At 33.6% G+C, this 23581-nt stretch overlaps 1 long non-coding RNA gene across 7 annotated transcripts in view; it reads right to left on the reverse strand.

Annotated features, from left to right (window-relative positions):
* The window catches only part of LOC147916463 (uncharacterized), a 255346-nt gene that overhangs the window by 35568 nt on the left and 196197 nt on the right, over positions 1–23581 (reverse strand). For all 7 annotated transcript variants that reach the window (XR_015552927.1, XR_015552931.1, XR_015552928.1 and 4 more), the window contains one exon: positions 108–279. This is a non-coding gene — a long non-coding RNA (uncharacterized LOC147916463). The remainder of the gene's footprint in view (positions 1–107; positions 280–23581) is intronic.

A 23581-nucleotide genomic window follows, 5' to 3' on the forward strand; every position in this document is an offset into this window, starting at 1 on the left:
TTAAGCAAAATAATATATAATGCATTTTTAAAGAAATATAATTTCTTCAGCTAAAACAAAGGGAGCTAAATAAAGCTAAAAAACAGCCTCCCAATTCTGATGCATACTTGCTTCTTCCTTGATCATCTCCAAGCTACAAGCAAGGCCCAGATAGCACCATTCCTCATGCTGACGGAGAGCCCGTCTCCTCACACTCATCTTCTCGGCTTACACAGTTCCTGGAGTGAGGAGACCAGTGTGGCCTCTGGCAGCAGCAGATTTTCTTCCTTGCAATAGAGACTACATAGAGGAATCAAATTAAATTTCAATCAAAAAAAATTGTGTTATCTCTTAAGAATATGTATTTATTTCATTTTGTTAAAAACCTAAACTGCCAACTGTAAAATATTAAAAGAGAGATTGCTGTTTACAATCATATATTACCTTTATGCTTAAACCAGCATATACTGTGGTATGGTGTGTAATGGGTTGTCACAGTAGATCCAATTTAGATGATATAAAGCCTTTCTATTAATTAGTCATAGCAATAGTCCTTCCCACTTTCCCCGCTAACAATTATTCAATTATTCTTCAGAGAGTAGAAGCAAGCTCTCATAAAGTAGAAGCCAATATAGAGGCAACAAAATCATTCAGACTTAACTATTCCATTAGGTCTTTAAACCCAGTTGATGGGGTATTTGGTGATTTCCACTTAAAATGGCTAATAAAAGAAGCAACTGCACCTCTAATCTTGCTAGCCACAGTACTCTCAGATCATAGTCACTGAAAAAGCATCATGTTAACTTCAAATTCATATTTTGTTGGTTAAAATTCATGCCTCTAATCCCCTCACTGGATCACTGCTTTGTTGAAAAGTAGCATCGTTTACAATCCTGATAGCAGGGAATTGGGGTGCCAGGAACCCCAAATGTGTTGTCATCTGACTTCTGCAGTGGTTTAGGAATGCAAAGAACAGTGTAACATATTTTCAACAAGGAAAATTCCCTTAAAAATAGAAAAACAAAAAACAAAATATATAAACAGAATAGAGGTAAACCATGTTTTAAGACCTCTGCTAAATAGCTTTTCCTCTACACTTTTGGGTTCTTGTCTTTCTGACTATTTCACCAAATAAGATGTTAATAAGATTTTAAGCTTTCTCCCTCTCCATTCCAATAACTATGTTTTTTACCAAATCTGTAATCGCAATAGTAGCCTTCAAATGAAAATTTATTATGCATTTTTGCTTGAATTTAGTACCAAGTGCTCATTATTTAAAAAAAAATTTTAAACAAATAGTGATAATCTAAGAAAAATGGTAGGAGACTCAGAAATCCAAACCTGCTATATTCTGCAAAGCTATACACAAAGTCAATGTATTACTTCAAAGATTTTTAAAAAGTATAGATGGAAATATGAATTCCAGACCTTATTCCCTATGTGCATAGGGATGAGAAAAGGCATTCAACTTTTCTCCCATTTCTTAACTCTCTTTTGAATCACTCTCCTCTATTCACACTAATTAGACAAGGAGAAGGAATAATTAATTGATTGTTCAGCTTCCTGGACACTGATAGGCACATGTTCCCAAGCAGGTGCCATCACTGTGGCCCAGCCAACTCCCATTCTCTATAGACTTCTGTCCTTGCACACGTTCAGCTTCACTGTGAGAAGATTCAGGATTTGTCTTTGTAGAGAGAAATAGGCCATGTGATCCAAACTTCCAGAGGTTCCTATTTTGGAGGATTTGGCTTTGCTTCCTTTTGACATTATCTTTTAAATCTATAATTCTGTGGGGAACAGTGGCAGCCATACAGAGCAGGATCCAGGTATGTCTGTTTTGCAGAGGGGCTTGTGGAACCCAACTGGTCCTTGGCTATCCATTGAGACATTCACGGTCCTATTCATCCACCCGGATTACCACTGGCATGCCTTGAGCAAGTCTTTATTGTCTAGTAACTCCTAGGTATTTCTTTGCTATACATTAAGAATTACTTTTGGGGCCGGCCGGGTGGCATAGTAGTTAAGTTCGCACACTCTTCTATGGCGGCCCTGGGTTCATGGGCTCGGATCCTGGGCGTGGACCTACACATGGCTCATCAAGCCATTCTGTGGCAGCGTTCCATATACAAAATAGAGGAAGATTGGCACGTATGTTAGCTCAGGGCCAGTCTTCCTTACTAAAAAAAAAAAGAGTTACTTTCATGACATATCAGGACTTGAGAATCTCCAAGGCTTTCTAAAGCTCCATCTGCCTTGAATCACCTGCACAGAAGTTCGTTTTGTGGGACCTTACTATCTGTCCAGGAAGCAATAGGCAGAGACTCTTTCTCAAACTGGCTTCTGATCTCATATTTTGCTTTCATCCCACCACCTGTTCCTAGACCAGGGGATTATTTGTTAGCCTGGAAAACAATGGTCTCTCATTCTTAAAACCCCATTTCTCCCACGTATTTTGGTTATATCCTGAACTGCCTTTGATTCCCTAAATGCTTAGGTATTTGTAAACCCTTACATTCTTTTTATGAACACAATCCTTGTAGAAATTCTTTTTTTTTTTTAAACACCACCTTGACAAAGTCTTAAGTAGTAGCTTATAATTTTATTTATTTATTTATTTTTCCCCCAAAGCCCCAGTAGATAGTTGTATGTCATAGTTGTACATGCTTCTAGTTGCTGTATGTGGGACGCGGCCTCAGCATGGCCGGAGAAGTGGTACATCGGTGCGCGCCCGGGATCCGATCCCGGGCCGCCAGCAGAGGAGCAAGCACACTTAACCGCTAAGCCACCAGGCCGACCCATAGAAATTCTTATTATTTGAATTAAAGGTGGAATACTCTGGAGAGAAAAAGGCGAAGAATCTAGAGAGGGAAAATAGTTGATGTTTAAAAAAATGTCTGTCCATGTTCTGTCTATCCATATGTCCACCAATAGTCACATCACACTCCCACTAAATGTTGGAGAAAGCTATTAAAGTTGGGTCAAAGGAAGTCTATATGCTGTCTGCTTATTTTGCAATAATTGAAAATTATTCCTTACTCTCTTCTGCTTACTTTTTGTGACATGATTAGTTGTCACTGAACCCAGTTTGTTATTTCTTTGATATTCTCACCTGATCAACTTTCTGTTAGAGGGATTTAACCAGGAATCCATGGATTGGAGTCAGGCAGTTCATGAATTAGGGTGGGAAAATATTAGCTACATCTATCTTTTCACTAACCTTTAACTGAAAATATTCTCCTGCATTATGAATATAGATATACTATAATAGTATTAGGATCTGTGAATTTGTAACCAACATAAATTAACAGATATGTTCATGTAATATTACAGTTAATGTAAAACTTTAAAGTATATTTGCATTTATTATTATTATAAAATAATTGAAACCACTACTAGATCTTGTTATTTAATACATTAATAAAGAAGCAGATATATTACTCTGGTCCAATTTTCATTTTAAATATTTCAATAACTAAATTTCAGTATAATTAATTTCCTTTATAATTGCATGCATTTTATTGTTTTCATTTAAAAACATTATTTGAAGAAGGGATACATAATCTTTACAGACAGCCAAAGGGATACATGGCACAACACAAAAGTTTACAAACCCCACGCATGACTGTAGCTTCTGATGGAGCCAGACCTATTTCAACATCACTCACATGACTAGCAGAGCAGAATTGTGAGGGCTTTTAATTAGCGACTTGATGCTTTCTGATCCTTGATTTGAAATCTCCTCGTGTGGAAATACAATTAAACAAGCAAAAGAAATAATGCAATGCCTACTTATACTTATGTGACCAAAAACAAGAAAGAAATTATGCTTTCCTAATAGTCAATGAAAGGAGTGACACTGGCGCCCTCACCAGGTGCATATAGCTGACAGTCACTTGTCACTTACCATGTGGAAGGATTCTTGTAGGGAAGCTGTGTAATCACACAGGATTTGTAATGGTGGACCCGTTATTCTTTCACTAGCAGAACATTACAATATATTGCAGTTTTTGTGCTATAAGATGTCCCTAATACAGTTCAATATTTTATGGAAACCACCTTTAAATAGTAAATTCTACAGTAATTTCTAATGTAATGGGATTGAGTTTAAAGAGGAGTCACTCATTTTCCATTTTTCCACTCTTTTTTCTCATTTTGCAAAGAGACAAGTAAAAGTTTCAAATTTTCTGACCTTTTCTGTAATAAGTCAGTAGTTTGCTACCAAGCAGATATATTCAAAAAGAATAAAGACACTTAACCTGTCTTTTCAATATAAAGGTGGCATTTTAATATTAAGGGAGAAAGTAACTGCTGTTCAAAGGAAAGTTTTCCAATAGAGAGAGTAGTTTAAAAAGAGATGCTGCCAAATTTTTCCATCTTTATGTGATTCTGTTGCTAAAAATGATATGTGCTGCATATATCTGACAGTTTCAAAACTCTGAAACAAGATTTAGAAGCTAAAAAGTTTCTAAATACAAATATAAAAATGCAACACCTTAGTTTGGAAGAACACTCTAGGATGAGGGAAAATAGAAATTTTCTATCTGTGTTTCAACAAAAATCTGTATATAATTGGAAAATGAGATTGAAAAATTATTATAATGATTTAATAAGTACAGTGAATGGCGCCTTTTTTCCATTTTTATATGTAAATTTTTGTAAAGTATTTTCTCTTTCTTAACTTATGATTGTCATTAAAAATATTATTAAAAAATAAACTGAACTTTGCAAAAGATCCTTAAATTGGTAAACCCATATTTTCAAAAATCATGACGTAATCAATCATTTGCTCTCAACAGAAATATTAACATTAATTTTAGTGAAACCAAATGTTTTGTACTATTAGTAAAAATTTAATTATTTTATATCATATATATCTCACCTCATTAACTTTCTATGTTTAATGTATTTTACAACACAATTTTTGGTGGTATATGTATACAATTTATTGAAGTTAATAAACATATATTGGAATACAAAATTTAAAATCTTTTCACTAATAGGGCGCATAATCCAAAAAGTTGGCACAGCACTGGAATAAACATGTAAGAATTTCCATGAATGACTGAGATTGATTTAAGCCTTTATCAACAGATATTTTTAAAAATTCATTTACTGTTATATTGACTGCTTTGCTTTTAATATCCTAAGTGGTCATTTGAAAACCATTTCCTCTTGAAGGTCACTTGAAATTGCTTTTACTAGCAAAGTTATTTGTTTCATGTTTCAATTATTTCATGAGTTCTTGTAATTATGGGCATATTTTGCACACTCCACGTTCCATGACATGGAAGTTCTCTCTTGCATAAGTATGATCTTCTAAGTAACTATTTTAGCTGTACATGAGTTTTTATTAACTTTTATTGCTCAGTCTTATCCTTTCTCCACCATTAATGCCTTAGGTCTGGCTATCCAGATCTCCTTCCCGGATTATCGCAAGACTCTCCTAATCAGTCTCCCTATCCCTTGTAGTCTTTTCAGTGCTGATGCCAGAATGATGTTTCCAAAAAGTAACCCCATACTCTAAACTCTTTAATGGCTTGCCTTTAGCCTCAAAATAAAATCCCAATTCCTGAGTCTTGTAACAAAGTTCCTGCTTGATTGGGCCCTCATCACCTCAGCCTCTTCTGGACCACCTACACCACCAGAAGTGTGCCAACTTGTCACCACACTATTGCACGTGCAGTTTCCTTTGCTGAAAACCACATTTTCTAGACGCCTAACACTTTCTTCCTTAATTCTGGCATCTTCTTTTCTCATACATCTGATGTTCATCCCTCTTCTGTTCCACTTCATTTGGTTAAACATCCCTGGTCTGTACTTACATTGCTTCCACCTCAATGTTTATCAATTCAGTCATGATATTTTAAAATAAATTGTATAATTGGCAAGAACACCTAGACAAAGTCTTTGACGAGAAATTCTAAAATGTTAAAATTCCATGAATTTACCCACAGAAAGGGAATGTTGAATGTCTCTGTGAAATGATCTCAAAAGAATGGTTTTATTTTCACTCTGAATTATAATAACCATTGAAGGTAGGGGAGAGAAAAAAGGTACCCCCAAAGAAGGAAAAGGATATACTATACATCAAGGCTAACTGAAGAATGTGCATGTATTTTCAATATCCAAAGATTTCACCAGTTATGTTTTTATGATAAAGATAATTGACTCTTCTGTCTTTACATGAGTATCAAATATTCTTATTTTTAACTATGAAGAGAAACATTAATCACCCTTATGAAATAGAAAAAAAGTTCCACAAATTAGATAAAATTATTTCAAAGGTAAAATTAAAAAGAAAAAGACAAAAATGTCTTCATTTAAAAAGATAAATTCATAATCTCCATTCAGAGTGATTTAACACATGCAAGATGTTATGATGTTTTTAAAATATGAGTGTACTGAGGGAACAAGATTAATAAATTCACTCAGATGCTAATTTACAAACTAAAATTATTTTTAAAAAATATTCTGGTTAAATCTCCCAGAGTAAAGCTAGAATGGTCTTCAAAAGTTATATACATATTTAATCCTGCTAAAGTGACTCTACTTCTGGCCAATTTCAACTTCTAAGTATTTCTTTTCAGAATTGATTGCAAGTGGAAACACCAAATTATTCTTTCCACAAAGCTTTTCAACTATCATCACATAAAAACCAATTATCCCATAAATAAATATTTCTGGCCAATGGTGCTTTACTACGTGTGTGGGTAAATGTCTAGTTTTCTTTAAAAAAAAAATGCTAAAATAAAGATTATATTATTTAATGAAAATAAGCACTTTTACTGTATATTTCCAACTTTGCTCTTTGTTCTTGGTTAGAGCCAGGGATAAGTGTATGTATTTCTTGTTTAAAACGTTTACTGCCCCTTCCTTTGTCCCATACTTACTGGCCCCTTTCTACTAGTTCCCTTTGTGTACAAGGATTATTCTTTCTGATCTACCAACATAAGGTAGCTGACTTGCTTTAGCCAATGAAATGTGAGTAGAAGTGATGTGTGCTCACTCCTAATAGAAGCTTTAAAACCATTTCATGGTTCTACCATAGCTCTATTCCTTCCCCAACATGAGCCCAGCATGTCCCAGACAAGGCCTTCAAGTTCACATTCATGCTAAAGATCTGCAGCTACCCTGCAAAGAATAATAATATGAGAGAAAAATAACCTTTGTTATTGAAAGTTATTGAGATATATGGGCTGTTTGTTACTGTAACATAACTTTGTAAATGCTGACTAATTCGGGAAGATGCATCAATGTACCCTAATAATAATAATGCACACTAGTAATAATACCTCCTTAGCATTTTCTTCTCTTCTCCATATGCTTTTATCTTATACTTCAAGTATATTATTTCACTAATTTATTTATATATCTTGTTCCCCTTACTGTCTGTAAGTTCCTTAAGGACAAAATCCATGTTTCATTAATCTCTGTTTCCCTCATGCCTAGCCTGAATCTGGTTCACAGGAATGTTTAAGAAAAGTGCTTAAGAAAGGTTTATCAAATGAATGAATACTGAGTCAACTACAAAGTCACAGGAATGAAAAGGTAAAATATTTGTTAAAGAAATGGAATAAAAGGAAGCATAGTGGAACTTCACAAAGAAAAAGGACAAAGAGATTTCAGATTAATAAGCAAGGAGGCTCATACTATAAACCCAGGGAGCTATTCCATAGCTCTGAATATCAAGTCAAAGATCTTTATCTTTTAAAGCATATTTATCTCTATATCTACCATCTTCATTAAAATGTTAATAGTATTCCATTTTAAATGATTTCAGCTCGTGATGGTTTTCTCATTTTCCATGAAATATTCATTTTATAATTCTGTTTATTTCAAGTATGTGTTTGCCACCCAAGAAGAGTCATTGCCATTGGATGCACAGAGGGAGAACATATGAAGACAATTTTGGTTAGTGAATCAGATATTAAACTGAATACTATTACTGAGAAATTAGTACCATAACAGAAGGACATAGATTCCACCAGAAAAGACAATTTGTTTATTTCATCACATTTTAAAATTGATTCTGATATCTCATTATACCCAGAGTCACAACAAAATGTTTATTAATCAGATTCGGGGATGAAAATATAACAATACTTTAAGAAGCCTCATCTATTCTACTGACTGCTATATTTATATATATATAACAGAAACTATAATAATACCTTATGTTTTTGAATACTTTCTATGTTACCAGCTTTGGTACTAAGCACTTAATGAACATTATCTCATTTAATCTTCACAACAATCATATGAGTCAGGTACTCACAGGAAGGAACAGAGGCACAAAGGTTTTATGCAGCATCTGCAAGTTGATGCAGCCAGTAAATATAGAAGTAGGATTCATTCAAACTCCTAGCTTTGTTTTAAATCACTAAGTCAGGGTGCCTCCCTAAAGATATAGATCTTAATGACAGTATTTCTATAGAGTTTAACATGCACAACTAGTGTTATAGAGGCTGAGGTAGAGATTAGTGGCCGAAAAGCCTGTAGTGTGTGAGTTTAAGGGGAAATACGGAAAAAAGTTAGCGAGAAGAAAGGAATGAAGGGAGGCAGAGAAGGAAGGAGACAGGGAGGGAGGGAGGGAGGAATGGAGGGCAGAAGGAGAGAAGGAAAATGGGAGTGGGAGGGAGACCAGGCTAGTTGATCTCTTTAGTTTCATTTCTATCTCTGATCTTTAGTTGGTATCCACATCTCTCTTTTCCACTTCCACCAACACAGCTCATGCTCCCCACCATGTTACCGCCAAGGCCAACAAGACAGGATTCCCAGAGCAGGACTGAGCCAACAGAAGCCTAGATACTCAGCATGGGAGCGAGGAGGATTTCTGGATCTCTTGGCAGAGGAGGCCTAGACTGAGACAGAGGCGCTGTGGGGAGCCCAGATCCAATGCTCTGTGATGACAGAGGCAGAGCTTCAAGTTCTGGTTCCAGAGCAGGTCCCACTGGGGCCCCAGAGCTCAGAGTTCAAGGGAAAATATTTCTGTGTCTTGTCACAAAATCTACTTTTTTACTTCACCTTTTGAACATCAATTGCCTCAGCTTTAAAGGGCACAGTAATAGTCCAAAGTTGTAGCGCTGTTACGAGATTTAAATATTAAACTTTCTGGTACATATTAAACTTTCATTAAGTGGTCAAATTATTTGGTCAAATGGTCCAAGAGTCTAGGAGAAATTTGTTTATTTTCCCTAACTGAGCAATAATTAAAAATGTTTCTTATCTGACAACCTATAGATTCCTCTTTAATATTCTCTGAAAATATTAAAATCATTGCAAGGAAGTGCTTAAAAGTTATTGGAATAGACTTTTGTAAGTATTTTCACAAAAAAGGTAGTGGCAATTTGTAAAAAAGACCTCTTTTTCTGTACTTTAGAAAACAATATTCAGACAAATCACTTCATATATTTAGAAAAACATATTTTGGAACATTCTTCACACTGTTTCTTAAATTATTTTTAAGAAGAGACACAAAATTTGATATGGATTTAAAGATCAGTACCCAAGCCTGTTAAAGGTAGATTACGATGTTTTGCACTTTCTAACTACATATACTTGTAAATAGAGAATATTCGTACTGGAATAATAGTTATTATTTGCATTTCATTTACTTTAATATTCATTTTAATTTTCTTTAATTAAACTTAATTAATTAATTAAATTTCATTTAATTTTCTTTGAAAGAAAATAAACTATTCAGGGCCAGTGTGAAAGGTTTTTCAGTTAGGTCATAATAATTGAAATATATTTGTCAGTTGATAAAAATGTATCTATAAATATAATAAAGGTAATACAAGGATATGTCAAAAACACAGAAGGTATTATGTGAATAACTATAACTTAGAAAATACTACCATATGAAATAGAGGAAATGGTTGATATGTTCTTCATTTACAAAATTCATATTACTAATACCTCTCCTCTAATGCAACTTACACAATTCACTCTTTTTAGAGAACATTTTATTATTTTCCTTACCCTCTATTCTCAATTTTGATCATAATTTCTCTCATCCCTTCTTCTTTTTCACCATGGAAACAAACACAAAATAAACATATACCTCTCTGTTCCTGTTTCTTCACAAACCACTTCAGCTTGCAGAAACCATTTTAAAATACAGTGGTGTCTTCATAATAGAGATATGATTACTATTTGAAATAGAATTATGAATTATTCTTTAATTTTCTCTACTTTTCACATATTTGTCTTATATCCTCAAGTAGACAGGACAGTTTTTGGTAAGTAAAGATTGTATTTCCATAATGCACAGAATACTGGACTGGAGTCTGTGACCTTGAATTTCTAGTCCGGACTTAGCTATTAACTCATCAAAAAGTCAATCACCTACCTCCGTTATCAATTTTCCTTTCTTCGAACTGAGAGAATTGAATTCAATTGTCACTAATATTCTTCTCAGATCTCTACTGGAAGGAGACGTGTTTCTAAAATATTAGCATTGCCTGATTTTATACAAATTCATTTTACAAATATAGGCATTTTTAGTTTAGACCCATTTGGTTTCATCTGTGTTTTTGACCCACACTATTTTTATCAAGATTTAGACAGAAAAATCATTAATAATCATGATATATCTCTGAAACTTGAGGCTCATACATTAGAATCAAACTTTTTAATCAGTTTTATGAATCGTCTGTCTTCCCTACTAAACTGGGAGCACCTTAAGGGCATAATCCTTGACTAATTCATCTTTGTATTTTCATAGCAACTGCCTTGGATGTTAGGGTCTTAAAAATGTTTATTGAATAAAAGAAACAAAATAAATTTTAGATTTCTAGCAGTGTTCCCATTGAAAAGACTAAATTTTCTGGAATCCTCAATTCAGAAACATAGTTCAGTTTTATAGTAGATACTAAAACTGAAAAATAATTTTATATCATCAGCTTTAGGCTGATTTTCATCAGGTCAAGCCAGACTTTACGTTTAGAAAAGGAGATAACAACATAAAAGAATGGAGAGGTGGGAAATGATAAAGTTGACATATATGAGATTTCAAACATTTCACTCAGCCATGAAAAAGAATGTTTGAGAGACTTAGTTTTTTATATCATCTTTCTTAGGAGTTTCTCTTTCCTTTTTCTGTAGCAAGTTGTTGTTCATGTAGACAATAATTTCTGGTATCCTTATAAAATCACAATCCAAGAGTTCACATTTAATTTTGAGTTCCCTTTCCCTCCACTGCTTCTGTCTGATTTGACTATAACTGATGATGTTGGGAGACTTCGCGGCTTCATTGCCTCATGTGGTTTGTATGCAGGAAGCGGACGTAATCTCAGATGATCGGGCATCTATTACTCCTATGAGGAACTATCTACAATAGGCAATTAATTGTGTTTCAGATCCTCCAGTTAGTCATTTATAGAAGATTTAACAGTACAGTTTGATCTTTTCAAAGAACCAGCTCTTGGTTTTATTAATTTTTTCTATTGTTTTTTTGGTCTCTATTTCATTTATTTCTGCTCTGATTTTTATTATTTCCCTTCTTCTACTGATTTTGGGCTTTGTTTGTTCTTCTTTTTCCAGTTCCTTTAGGTGCATTGTTAGATTGTTTATTTGAGATTTTTCTTGTTTGTTGAGATAGGCCTGTGTTGCTATAAACTTCCCTCTTAGAACCGCTTTTGCTGTATCCCATAAATTCTGGCATGTCGTATTTTCATTTTCATTTTTCTCCAGGTATTTTTTGATTTCTTCTTTGATTTCTTCGTTAACCCAATCGTTGTTCAGTAGCATTTTGTTTAATCTCCATGTATTTGTGGCTTTTCTGATTTTCTTCCTATAGTTGATTTCTAGTTTCATACCGTTGTGGTCAGAAAAGATGCTTGGTATTATTTCAATCTTCTTAAATTTATGGAGACTTGTTTTGTGGCCTAATATGTGATCAATCCTGGAGAATGTTCCATGTGCATTTGAAAAGAACGTGTATTCTTCAGTTTTTGGATGGAATGCTCTGTATATATCTACTAGGTCCATCTGTTCTAGTGTGTCGTTTAAGGCCAATGTTTCCTTATTGATCTTCTGTTTGGATGATCTATCCGTTGGTGTAAGTGGAGTGTTAAAGTCCCCTACTATTATTGTGTTACTGTCTATTTCTGTTTTTATGTCTGTTAATAATTGCTTTATATATTTAGGTGCACCTACATTGGAGCGCGTAGATATTTACAAGTGTTATATCCTCTTGTTGGATTGTTCCCTTGATCATTATGTAATGCCCTTCTTTGTCTCTTTTTACAGTTTTTGTTTTAAAGTCTGTTTTGTCTGATATGAGTACTGCTACCCCAGCTTTCTTTTCATTGCCATTTGCGTGGAGTATCTTTTTCCATCCCTTCACTTTCAGTTTGTGAGTGTCTTTAGGTCTGAAGTGTGTCTCTTGTATGCAGCATATATATGGGTCTTGTTTTTTTTTTTTTTTTTATCCAGTCAGCCACCCACAGTTCATGGACATTCTATTGATCTGTATGTGTGGCTAATTTATCCTTGCTTTCCTTTGACTGAAGATAATGTAGAGCATATTTTTTTCTTTTTTTCTTTCAATAAATTATCATATACAAGATTGGCTTTTTTCTCCCCCTCCTTAAAATATAAATTTTCTGGCTAAAAACAAGAACATTAAATTCTCAGATTTTTAAATTCATTTTGTAACTAGGTTGAATTCAGTAGTGGTAGTATTTATTTGTTATGTCTTATCCTAGACATAGTGCTAACTTTAGCGCTGATCTAAGTCAAAGGGTTGCCTATGGATTGTGTACATGAAAGGAGACAGAGTGGAATATTGCCAGTAAACACAATAGAACCTTAGTATTTTAACTGTGACTTTTCCATTTCCCGTTAGCCCTCTATGACTGTGAAATTCCAAGGCTCATTGTTTACTTCTTGGAAGTCTATCAAACTATTTCTACAGCTGAACTTACCAGGAGAAAAAAAAAGTTTGACAAAATATCTACTGATGCAGATGGAGCAATAACATCAAAATTGGAAAGGGGAATTTTATTATTAAACACGTAGAAGAAAAAACGTCAAGGTCACCAATTCTTATATTTATACCTTTCTCAAAGCTATTGTTTAGGACCATAACTGTTATCATGGGGAAGGAGAGAGAAGTTTAAGACTACAATCCTGTCCACAACTTAATAGTAGAAGTGATGTTCTGGATAGCACTTTATCTACCGTATTTCCTATCTTCTTGTTAGAGACTTTACTGACTGGGGGCTTATGTCATCCACCATGCCATACTGGTCATGAATGATTTTATCCGTTGTAATGTAGTTGACATCCTGAACACAGGGGGAAAAAAGATATGTTTGGCCTAAAAGTTCAAGCGAAAAATTTAAAAACACCAGTTTACTCCAGAGGGAATCCAACTGTTTGAAAACACTCGATCTTATCGATTCAAATAAGACTATTTAGAATTTAGAAATTATTATTAACTAAAAGTCAGAAATTCTATATCTTGGCATTTCTCTTTCAAAGTGAATCATCTAGGTATATTATCACAAAACTGAGTCTAAAATAATTATCTGTTGCCAAATAAAATTTGGATAATGTTTGAAAAGGCTCCAAAGGAGATGTAACAGTTAGTACCTATATAATGAGAATTGCTTTTCAAACTTGAATAGGAACATTGAGGTCTTTATTATTAACAAAAAACACATTGAGATATACATAAATTAGAAAATAAAGAAAATGAAATTAATGGATGCTTGTTCTACACACATAGGCAATTAAGCTTACTGTGCTTATTTCATTCAAACATCGTATTTTCCAGTTGGTAATGACAGAAATATCAAGTCCTCTTAAATCAGTCAGTTGATGGCCTAAAATCAATAGAGTTTGCATATGTCCATTCAAGGATAGAATTTAGTTTTTGAAATTCAAGGTGATAGCCACTTATTAAACGCTACTTGTACAGATAACCTCTTACTGTGACAGTTGCATTACAACTAAATTTTCTTCCCTTGAAGTCAATGAGAGTTCTGTTCCCAGGAATGTGACCACAAATTGACTTACTCTGATACCATAGATTTTATTATTTAATTATGAGGCCTCTTTCATGGGCATTAGGAGATGACTTGAGAGTTTGTGAATGGGAGAATAATTATTTACTAAATGTAATACGTTGGTTTCCAAAGGCTTGCTTTCCAACTCATAATCTCATGATGAATATGTCATCAAGGTACCAGGACAACTTATGTTATCTTTCTGGTGTTTTTAATCTAGAAACTAATAAGACAATAAATCAGCAGTTTATATCGTAAAAAGATTTAACCATTATTCAACCTATTACTTTTAATAGAAATATGTATTCCAGAACCAGCCAGGGAGCTTTTTCTCTTCTAAAGAGCAAAAAGAAACAAAGCACTTTACGTGAAATGTACTTTGCAATAAGTAACTATTTACTGTTAACATGTTCTTATAGTTTCTGGACTTTTTGCCTATTTAGGATGAAAAATAACAGAACATTTCCAGACACAGTGGGCAAATTCATCAAAAATGCCTCTGCCTAATTGAGTTTTGTTGTTGTTTTTGTTTGTTTAATCTGCTGCCTCAACTGTAATAGGCATAGGACACAAATTAATATATTTGTGGACAAATGTGATCCATCATCATCTGCATAAACGGGTGAGTGCTCTTGTGAATTTGTTTAGTATGCAAACAATTTAAATGTCAGAGTAATCATCCAAAACAAAGATTACTGAGATTTCACTTTACTTTTTGACACTATTTCCTTATACTGTAGTCTAAACATAATTTTTTTAAATGCCTGTTAAGAGGACCAGACTCAACGAAGTAGAAATCAGCACAGTCACGCCTTTTTCTTATCCCCTAATCACCTTGCTCAAATAAACCCTGACAATATAATTCTGTTTGCTAGAGTGGTTGAGATGATGACTTGTTAGCATTGCTTTATCCATTCTGCACATAGTCACAATAAAAGTTTTCTTCATATAACTTCTTAAAGTTCATTAGCTCTCTATAATTTCCCAAAGTGGGGCTTTGCCTGTGGGATTAGAATGTCATTACTTTGAGTCACTATTGTGCCAGTAATCTTCAAAACTTAATTCGTTTAAATGGACTCTCATTTCCAGAGATATGCTCCTTTCTAGTGCAAAACAGTATTATTTTTCAAAATTACCTGTTTAACAATACTTACTTATTGCCTGAATATTTTAGATTGTACGGAAAAACATTTTCACACATCTTCTGACATATGAGGTAGCTAGCTCTGTGGTTGCTACCATATAACTCTTATTATTATGTTTTCTTTGGAATGTTTGGTCATTTTTCAAATATGCCAAGTTTAATTTCCTTCCTTTCAGGTGTGTTATAATGCAGTTTGATAAATTATACTCAAATGGTCACAATAATAATTTTTTTTCCTGCATACTTAAAATAAAAAGGTAAAAGAAAATATAAATATTGTAACTTTATAATGGTTCAATACTTTTGAAATGAGTTATGTTTGATTAATCCATTTGTACTATTAGAACAGAGTTGGTATTATAAGGAAATTCAGGGGAGACTATGTCTATATTATAATAATTTGTATCATTCCCTATCATTGTCTATTCTGTGATATGTAAGGATCCTTCATGATGTGTAGAACTAAGTATAATAAAGCAATTCTGAGCCTAAAAAGAATTGCTTCTATTTTATTACTGTAAATATATCAGATAATTTTTTATTGTTCTCTTTAATACAAAAGTTCCATTTCAGGATATGTTTAATTTTGAGAATTTATCTTATATTATTCAAATCTTTGAATTTGAAACAGAAGATGCATAGAAAAGATAAAAATCTTGTTTCCTTTAACTTCTATTTTGTCTCTTCACTCTATACTTATTAAGACATATTTATTTGCTATATTTTATTTCCCAAGAAATATGGATGATTCTCTATTTTCCTGTTCATTCTACTAGATAGTATCATAAAAATCAGTAGGAATTTCTTTTTTTTTTTTTTTTAAAGATTTTATTTATTTTTTTTATTTTTTGCCCCCAAAGCCCCAGTAGACAGTTGTATGTCATAGCTGCACACCCTTCTAGTTGATGTATGTGGGACTCGGCCCCAGGATGGACAGAGAAGTGATGCCTCAATGCACACCCGGGATCCGAACCCGGGCTGCCAGCATCGCAGCGCGCGTACTTAACCACCAAGCCACAGGGCCGGCCCGAGTAGGAATTTCTTAACATTTTATGGCTACTGAGCTTAGAATTTTGAAAGCCTCAATTATTTTTGATAGAAAGTTGATACAGATTAATGGCCAAAAAAGGCCGTTTTTTCATTTACTGCATGGAAGACATTTCCTTTATGACAAATACCAACTATTTAATTACTTACAGCTGAAATTTCTTTTATAATTTAGCTCCTATAAGCACATTTCCTTCCTCAAATAACTGGTAAAAGTTTCTCTTTCTCTCTCTCTGTGTATGTGTCTGTATATATATATATATATATTACATATTTAAAAATTTATTTCCACTAGAAAGTGCAATGTCACTTTTTAGCACATATATTCTTTCTGTGAAATATACAATTAAAACAAAAAGCTACCTCTACACACATGAGCTGCTAATCCATATCTTTCTTGTGCATAAGATTCAAAAAAAGTATCAAAATAAATTGTTCTTTCAAAAGCTGAAGATACACTTTACAAATCAAAATCAAAGCTGATGTAAGCAAACTAGTAGTGAGCATTTTCATTTCACTGTCCTTCATTTTTCATGTATAATCTGCACCAAACCCTTTTTTTTTTTTAAATCATTATTTTGATTAAAGGATTTCCTCTCTCCCATAAGTATTGTATAATCGCAAGGCACGTCTCTGTAAATATTTGACTGAAAGAGCTCAATTTTCTAGAATATGTTTGAACTTTCCTAGAATAAATAATGGTAATCTCTTTAATGAGTTTGAGATGAGTAAAAGTTTGCTAGATTTACTGAAGAACAGCATTTAGCTATTTTATAAAAATAATTTTTATAAAAAAGTATAGAGGGCAGGATTTAAATGAAATAAATACCATTGAATTCTGTTTGCCATTTGTTTTTTTTAATTGGGTCTTCCACTGATTTTTATGTCTACTATTAGCCAAGACCGAATAGAATTCTGTAGCTGAATAGAATTAAGTGAGAAATAAGACTTATGAAGTGAAAGCAAAGTTAGGATTTAGATGGGGAAAAAGAGAGCTCTGATTTGGAAGATAAATATTAATAATGGTAATTTACATTCTTGGATGCTTACTTGGTACCTGGAAGTACTCTAAGTGCTTTATGTAAATTAACTCATTCAAACTTCTCAATGATGTACCTTCTAATGAGAAGGTACTATTTTATGTCTATTTAATAATTTAGGTAACTGATGCACAAAGAGGTTAACTAAGTTGCTTAAGGTAATAAGTTAGAAGTGGTAGAGCTATGATAGGAATTCAGCCAGTTCTACTTCATTGGCCAGACTCTTATACTGAACCATACTGTCCATGATGAAGAAGTCTGATTTAATTATTTTATGAGATTAGTGAAAACAGCCTTTTAACACAGGAAAGAGCTAACTATGGGAAGCCAAGCAATTGCCCACATTGCAAAAAGACCAGAATAAAATGAAGAGTCAAAAAAAAGTGGAAAGTATATAGTTTCTGGAACACGACTGTGGATTGAGTACACATATCTATCTGTCCTGCCTTCCCAATCCCATTTAAATGTAAACAAATATGTGCTAAATAGAGTAAAACCGTAACAAAACAAGGAGTGTACTCATCAGGACCTTTGACAACATTTTGGAATATGGAGAGCACATGGAGTACAAGTGATTGATGAAGTAGGGTAGAGAAAGACATACAAAAACCAAGTCAAGGCAAGGCTGTAATGAAATTTGGAGTTTTCTACAAGATGGGACTCTGCAGGAATTCCAAACTCAGAGTCACAGTTTACAAAAAGCAAGAGTGGAATATAGAGGAATGTCCTGGGTTTTTAATTTAATGATCATCGATGGTTATTCAGTCCTACCCATACTCTTAATACAGAGAACACTTGTCAGTGGAGACACTTATCATCATACCTAAAATGAGAGTGAATCCATTGAATCCATAAGGAAATGTATACTCTTCCAATGAGTAACTAAAGCTTGAGCATTGGGGTTGGCAGACCAGATTAAAACACTCCACTTTCTGTCATATATGATAAGTGGTTCAGTTTCTCAACGTTTTGACCACTAATTCTAAAATGAAAAGTGTCAGTAAACATGGTAACATACTTAAAGCTCATAATTAAGAAATTATCAAGAAAACACATATGAAAAGTAAATCCTTAAGGTAATCTATTTATTTAGATTCCTTAAGGAATCTAAAACTATTCACAAATATTAATAAAAAATAGAAAACCAGTGGTCAACATATATTAAGAAAAAAAATGCACAGGAGGGAAGCATCACATGAATAACAAATTACACCAGAGGATAAGAAACATTGTTTCAATAAATCAACTTCAGTTGCTATAAGGAAATTGAATTGAGAGAACTAGAAAGACAGTTTTTAAAATTCTAAACACATGGAAAATACAAAATTTAATGGAGGACTTTGAAGACAAAAAAATAGGAAAATTTGCAAAATGTTAAGTAAAACGTCAGAATAAGAAACATAAAATTTAATAAGCATAGAGAGTCTATTCTAATGATACGTTAAATAACGGGGAAAAAAAGGGTTAAGTGGATAGGAAATGAAGAAATAAATGTTAGAAAAAATCACTGGGTTGAAGGGCAGGAATATTCAAATCAAAAATGTTCACAGTAACTGTTAAATTTTAATTTTCTCTATTTTTGAAATATTGACCAAGTCATTAACTTTCTGTAATAAAAAATATATTGAAACATCTGTAGAAAGTCTTTCATAAACTGTTACGAGAAAAAAGAACCAGAACACTTTAAATGTCAAGAATCATAACATCCATTGAGTTCGATTTCTCTTTGAACGAAAATGCTACTAATTAAAATATATTAAATATATACAAATAAGTATTAATATTCACTTTATATCTGTGTGGTGTTACTTAATAAATCTTCTTCTAAATCATATATTTAGTATACTGAATTTTTCACTGTTTAAGCTTGCAGTTAATTAAAGTATACTTTATAGAGAAAAGGGTAGGTGCTGGAATATTTAAAGTTCTTTATTTTATGTTTCTGCAAAACATTAAAATAACTGACCCGGTCAACAAGGTAGATGGTAGGTATGAAAGGGCAAACATGGATGCAGGAAGGTTTCCATATTAAAGAGCAAAAAACTGTCAAGTTTCTGCTCTGGGCAAATGACATCAACACATTTTTATTTCCAACACGCAATACACTCCCTGACCTCCACAAGGTACCTTGATTTGTTATAAATGTTCTATGTCCTAGTGATGCCTATTAATGTCATAGGTCTCCTAAGAGCACCAAAGTCATATATTTTAGTATTAACTTATGTTAATTTCACTCATGATAACGCATGATGAGACAATTTGATGCATGTGGGCTCTATAATAAAATCAAATTGAGAGAAGGGCAGCTCTGTACTATCGTCACACTATTACTGATGTACACTTTTTCGATCATATTACTAGTCCTAGTCCTGTGATATTTTTTATGTCTAAACACAAACGATATACCAAGGGCATATATATATAAGTCCAAAAGATGAACTTTTTATTCAGTAAGAAATATCTTAAAACCACCTGATGTGTTTTACAAATGAGTTCTTATAGAAAATAAGATTTCATCAGTTAGGAAGAAAAATTGGCAAAATGACAGTACTCTAATGCCATTTTGGCAATAGCTGTATCAGGAATGCATTATTTGTTTTACAGGAAGTGCTATAAAAATATAGAAGTAAAAGGCATAGTCATTTATTATCCTTCCCTTTAGCAAGGTAGACTAAGTATCTTTCAACATATTTCAGTCCTTTGGCATTTTTAGTTAATTTATTTACCTAGCATATTTCAGCTCAAAAGCAACATCTGCTTTCTTCTTGCTTTGTTATAATGTTGAGAGGTGAAGCAAAAAAAATATTATAAGGCTATTTACTCATATTTTCGGTACAGAATGTGAGGTATAAAACTTACCTAAAACTTGGATTGTATAGAGAAAATTATAAAAAGTCCAAAAGTGTGTATATACATAATTGATGTACATATTCATAGAGTAAAGCAACAAGATTATTCAGTAGCCAATCGAGGATCTAAAATTTCTGCAGTCTTCAGTGTGTGGAGGAAGAAACAAGGGACAGAAAATTGCTGTAGCATGATGGACTCTTTGACACTCAACTGTAATAAGAAAATTGAACTTATCTAGTTTATGCATATAAAGAGAGACTGCTGAAGATGGACATTCATTTATTTATTCAACAAATATGTATAGAATATGTGCTCTATGCCAGGCAATAGTCTAGGCAAAACAGACAAAAATCGCTACCATGACAGAACTTATCTTCTAATTGAGGGTAACAGATTAGACAGTTTATCAGAAGGTGGTCAATGCTTGAGAAGAAAGGAAAATGGGGAGCACAGGTTGAAGCTAAGATGTGTGAGGAGACGCAAAGTTGTGAACAATATTTGAGAAAGACTGTAAAAACATCTTTTTCAATTCTACAAAAGGAAGCTGACATGAATACTCTTGTTCCAGCTATCCTCAAGCCTTCCTTTTTCAGTCCCTTCAGATATTCCCACAAATGACACTTTCTTGGTAGTCTTTCAGATTCTGTCCTTCCAATCTTTGCTCAAATTTCTCCTTCTCAGTGTGGTTTTCCTTATATTTAAATTATAATTTTCCACTCTTACCTTTAACGCTACCTGCTGCATACCTTCTCTTGAGTTTATTTTTCTCCATTTTTTCACCATCTGAACTACAAATTTTGCATACCATTGAGTTTATTGTCTGTCTCCCCCAACTAGGATATGAATGCTATGAAGGCAGGAATTTCTTTTGTATTTTTTTTACTGCTAGAGCTCTAGCCCTTGAATAGTGTTAGATTAAACAGGCACTCAGCAAATATTTATTGAACATATATTTATTTAAACTATTATCTTTGACACATCCATTCCCTTCACTTTTTATATCCAATCAATTATTATATCTTTTTATTTTTCCTCCTAAATATCTCTTTAATCTGCATACATCTCTCTATTTCTACTGGCATCAAGACACCCTCCTCTAACTGCTCTATCCCGTACTCTTCTCAGTTTCCACCTTTGTCCTTTCAAATCCATTCTCCTCACTTCAGCTAGATGAAACAAGCTAAAATGAATATCTGACAAACTCATTTCCATTTTCGAAATTCATCAGTTGAGTTCTGTGGTTGTTAAAGTCTCAAATCCAGCATAATGTGGTTGTGAGAACATCTCCAGCCTCCTGTTTTGCCATTTCCCATTCTTTCCTGATATGGGGGTCATACTGCCCTTTTCCAGTTGATCAAACTCACGATATGTTTTTCCTTTCTCTAGAGTTTTGCACATAACAAGTCCACTCCCAGAGTATACACTCACGTCCACTATCCTCTCATCCATTCTTTGCTGTTGGGTCAATTTACTTTCTCAGGGAAGCCTTTTTCCTAACCCCTAGAACTTTCATTTGTAATATTATACAGATCTCTAAACTTTTCTTTCATAGCTTACTGCAGCTTATAAATATACATTTGAAGGATTATTTTATTAATTTCTGTCTCCTCTACTAGGTTGTATGCTCTGTGAGAATGGACATTATTGCTGTTATGTTCACCATGGTGTCTCTGGAACCTTGAACACAGTAGATGCTCAAAAATAAAATCAGAAAAACAAAAAAATGGATGAATGAAGGTGAGTTACCTTGCACAAATATAGTGACCTATAATAAAGAGAAAACGTGACCTGAGAGTGGCAAATTTGAGAATGAATATTCAGTTAAGTCAGTACCTTTTGATGCTGGTTCAGTGTGTTGATTTAGATAGACTAGCTGAATAATGCTAAAATACCAAGGCCGTTTGAAATAAACCAGTAATAAAGTATATGCAACTTATGTAGGTCTAAACACAAATAATATATAAAGTCAATTGAGGACTTATGTATTTCTGTTATTTTTTTTCCTTTTTTCATTATGTTTGACATTTTTGAAACTGAGTTTTGTTACAGTTCATTAGCCTATTGCTGCGTGTTAGTATGATGAGATTGCACTGAGATGCATAACATAACATTTTAGCATGAACAATTGAAATTACAAGGTTTTACAGATAGTGTGTTTTGAGATTGTTTCAGCTTGGCCTGGCTGCTGAGTTTGTGAGCAGGTAGCTTGTTGTGATGGAGTGAGATGAAATTGGTGCCCAATCATTGGAGAAAGTTGTAATGATGTATGAAATGAAAAATCCCTGCCCAGCCAGTGCAAAGAGAATACAAACCCTCCTTTGCAATCACTGCTGTGCTATTTTCTCTAAAGTATCATGCAACTCCAGAGAATGTCAAGTCCATGGCAGAGCCAAAACTTGCAGTTTATCAGAGAAAGTGAGAAATAAGATTTGTTGGAGGATTTGGGAAAATGAAGAATTATGTAGCCTTCCCTGTAAGCAAGATATTTTTTAACATATATATACTCCCACTTAAACAAATAAGCTCTAACGTCCTTAACCCAAACACCACGCATGTATGCACACGCGTGTGTGCATACACACACACACACCATAGAAAACAATCTATCCAGGAAAAATACTTTGAAAACATAAGTTGAAATCTCAATTTCATTAAATATTTGTAAGCAACTTGTACGTTGTCTCCTTTCTAATGTTCTAGAAGAGCCTATGATAAGAAAATTCATTCATTCATTCATTCAGCAATTGTTTATTGAAAATTTATTATGTGTCATGCACAGTACTCAGCACTGGGGATCCAGAGTGAGCAAAACACAAACATCTCTCCTTTATTGGAATTTACATTCTAATTAAGACAATAAGGAGAATAAATAAGGGAAGTATGTAATGTGTTTGTGGTAAGTGTTACGGAGAAGAATAAAGTGGAGAGGGGAATCAAAAAAGTAGAGTGAAGGTTTCTATTATAAATAAGTTGGTTAAGGAATGTCTCACTAAGAAGTCCTTGAGAACAGACCCAAAGGAAGCAAGAAAGCAAGCCATTCTATGATTTGGGGAAAGGGCATTTGAAGCACAGGGAAAATCAAGAGAAATAGAGAGGAGAGTGCCTGTTGGAATTTTTGAGAAACACCAATAGATCAGTGTGGGTACACACATAGAGTCAGAGAGACATTGGAAAAGGAGGCAGCTCACATAAAGACTTGTAGGCTATTGTAAACTCTTTGCTTTATTTATTCTGAATGAAATAGGAAGGCATGAGGGGTTTAGAGCCAGGGAATGACATAGTCAGGGATATTTGAAGAGGATCCCTTTGGCTGCTTTATGGAAGGATGAGGAAATTACTGCATTAATCCACGGGAGATGGAATGAGAGCTTGCACTAGGATGATAACAGAAGTCAAGAGATTAGAAAACGTAAAATGGAAGAGACAAACCTAAAGCTACTTCAAATGTGTAACATAACCACACTGAAATAGAAGGAGGAGGAAGGAGAGAGAAAAGGAAGAGG

The sequence above is a fragment of the Ceratotherium simum genome, chromosome 8 (assembly GCF_057802395.1).
Source record: "Ceratotherium simum simum isolate JZ-2026a chromosome 8, ASM5780239v1, whole genome shotgun sequence".
Lineage (NCBI taxonomy): Eukaryota > Metazoa > Chordata > Mammalia > Perissodactyla > Rhinocerotidae > Ceratotherium > Ceratotherium simum.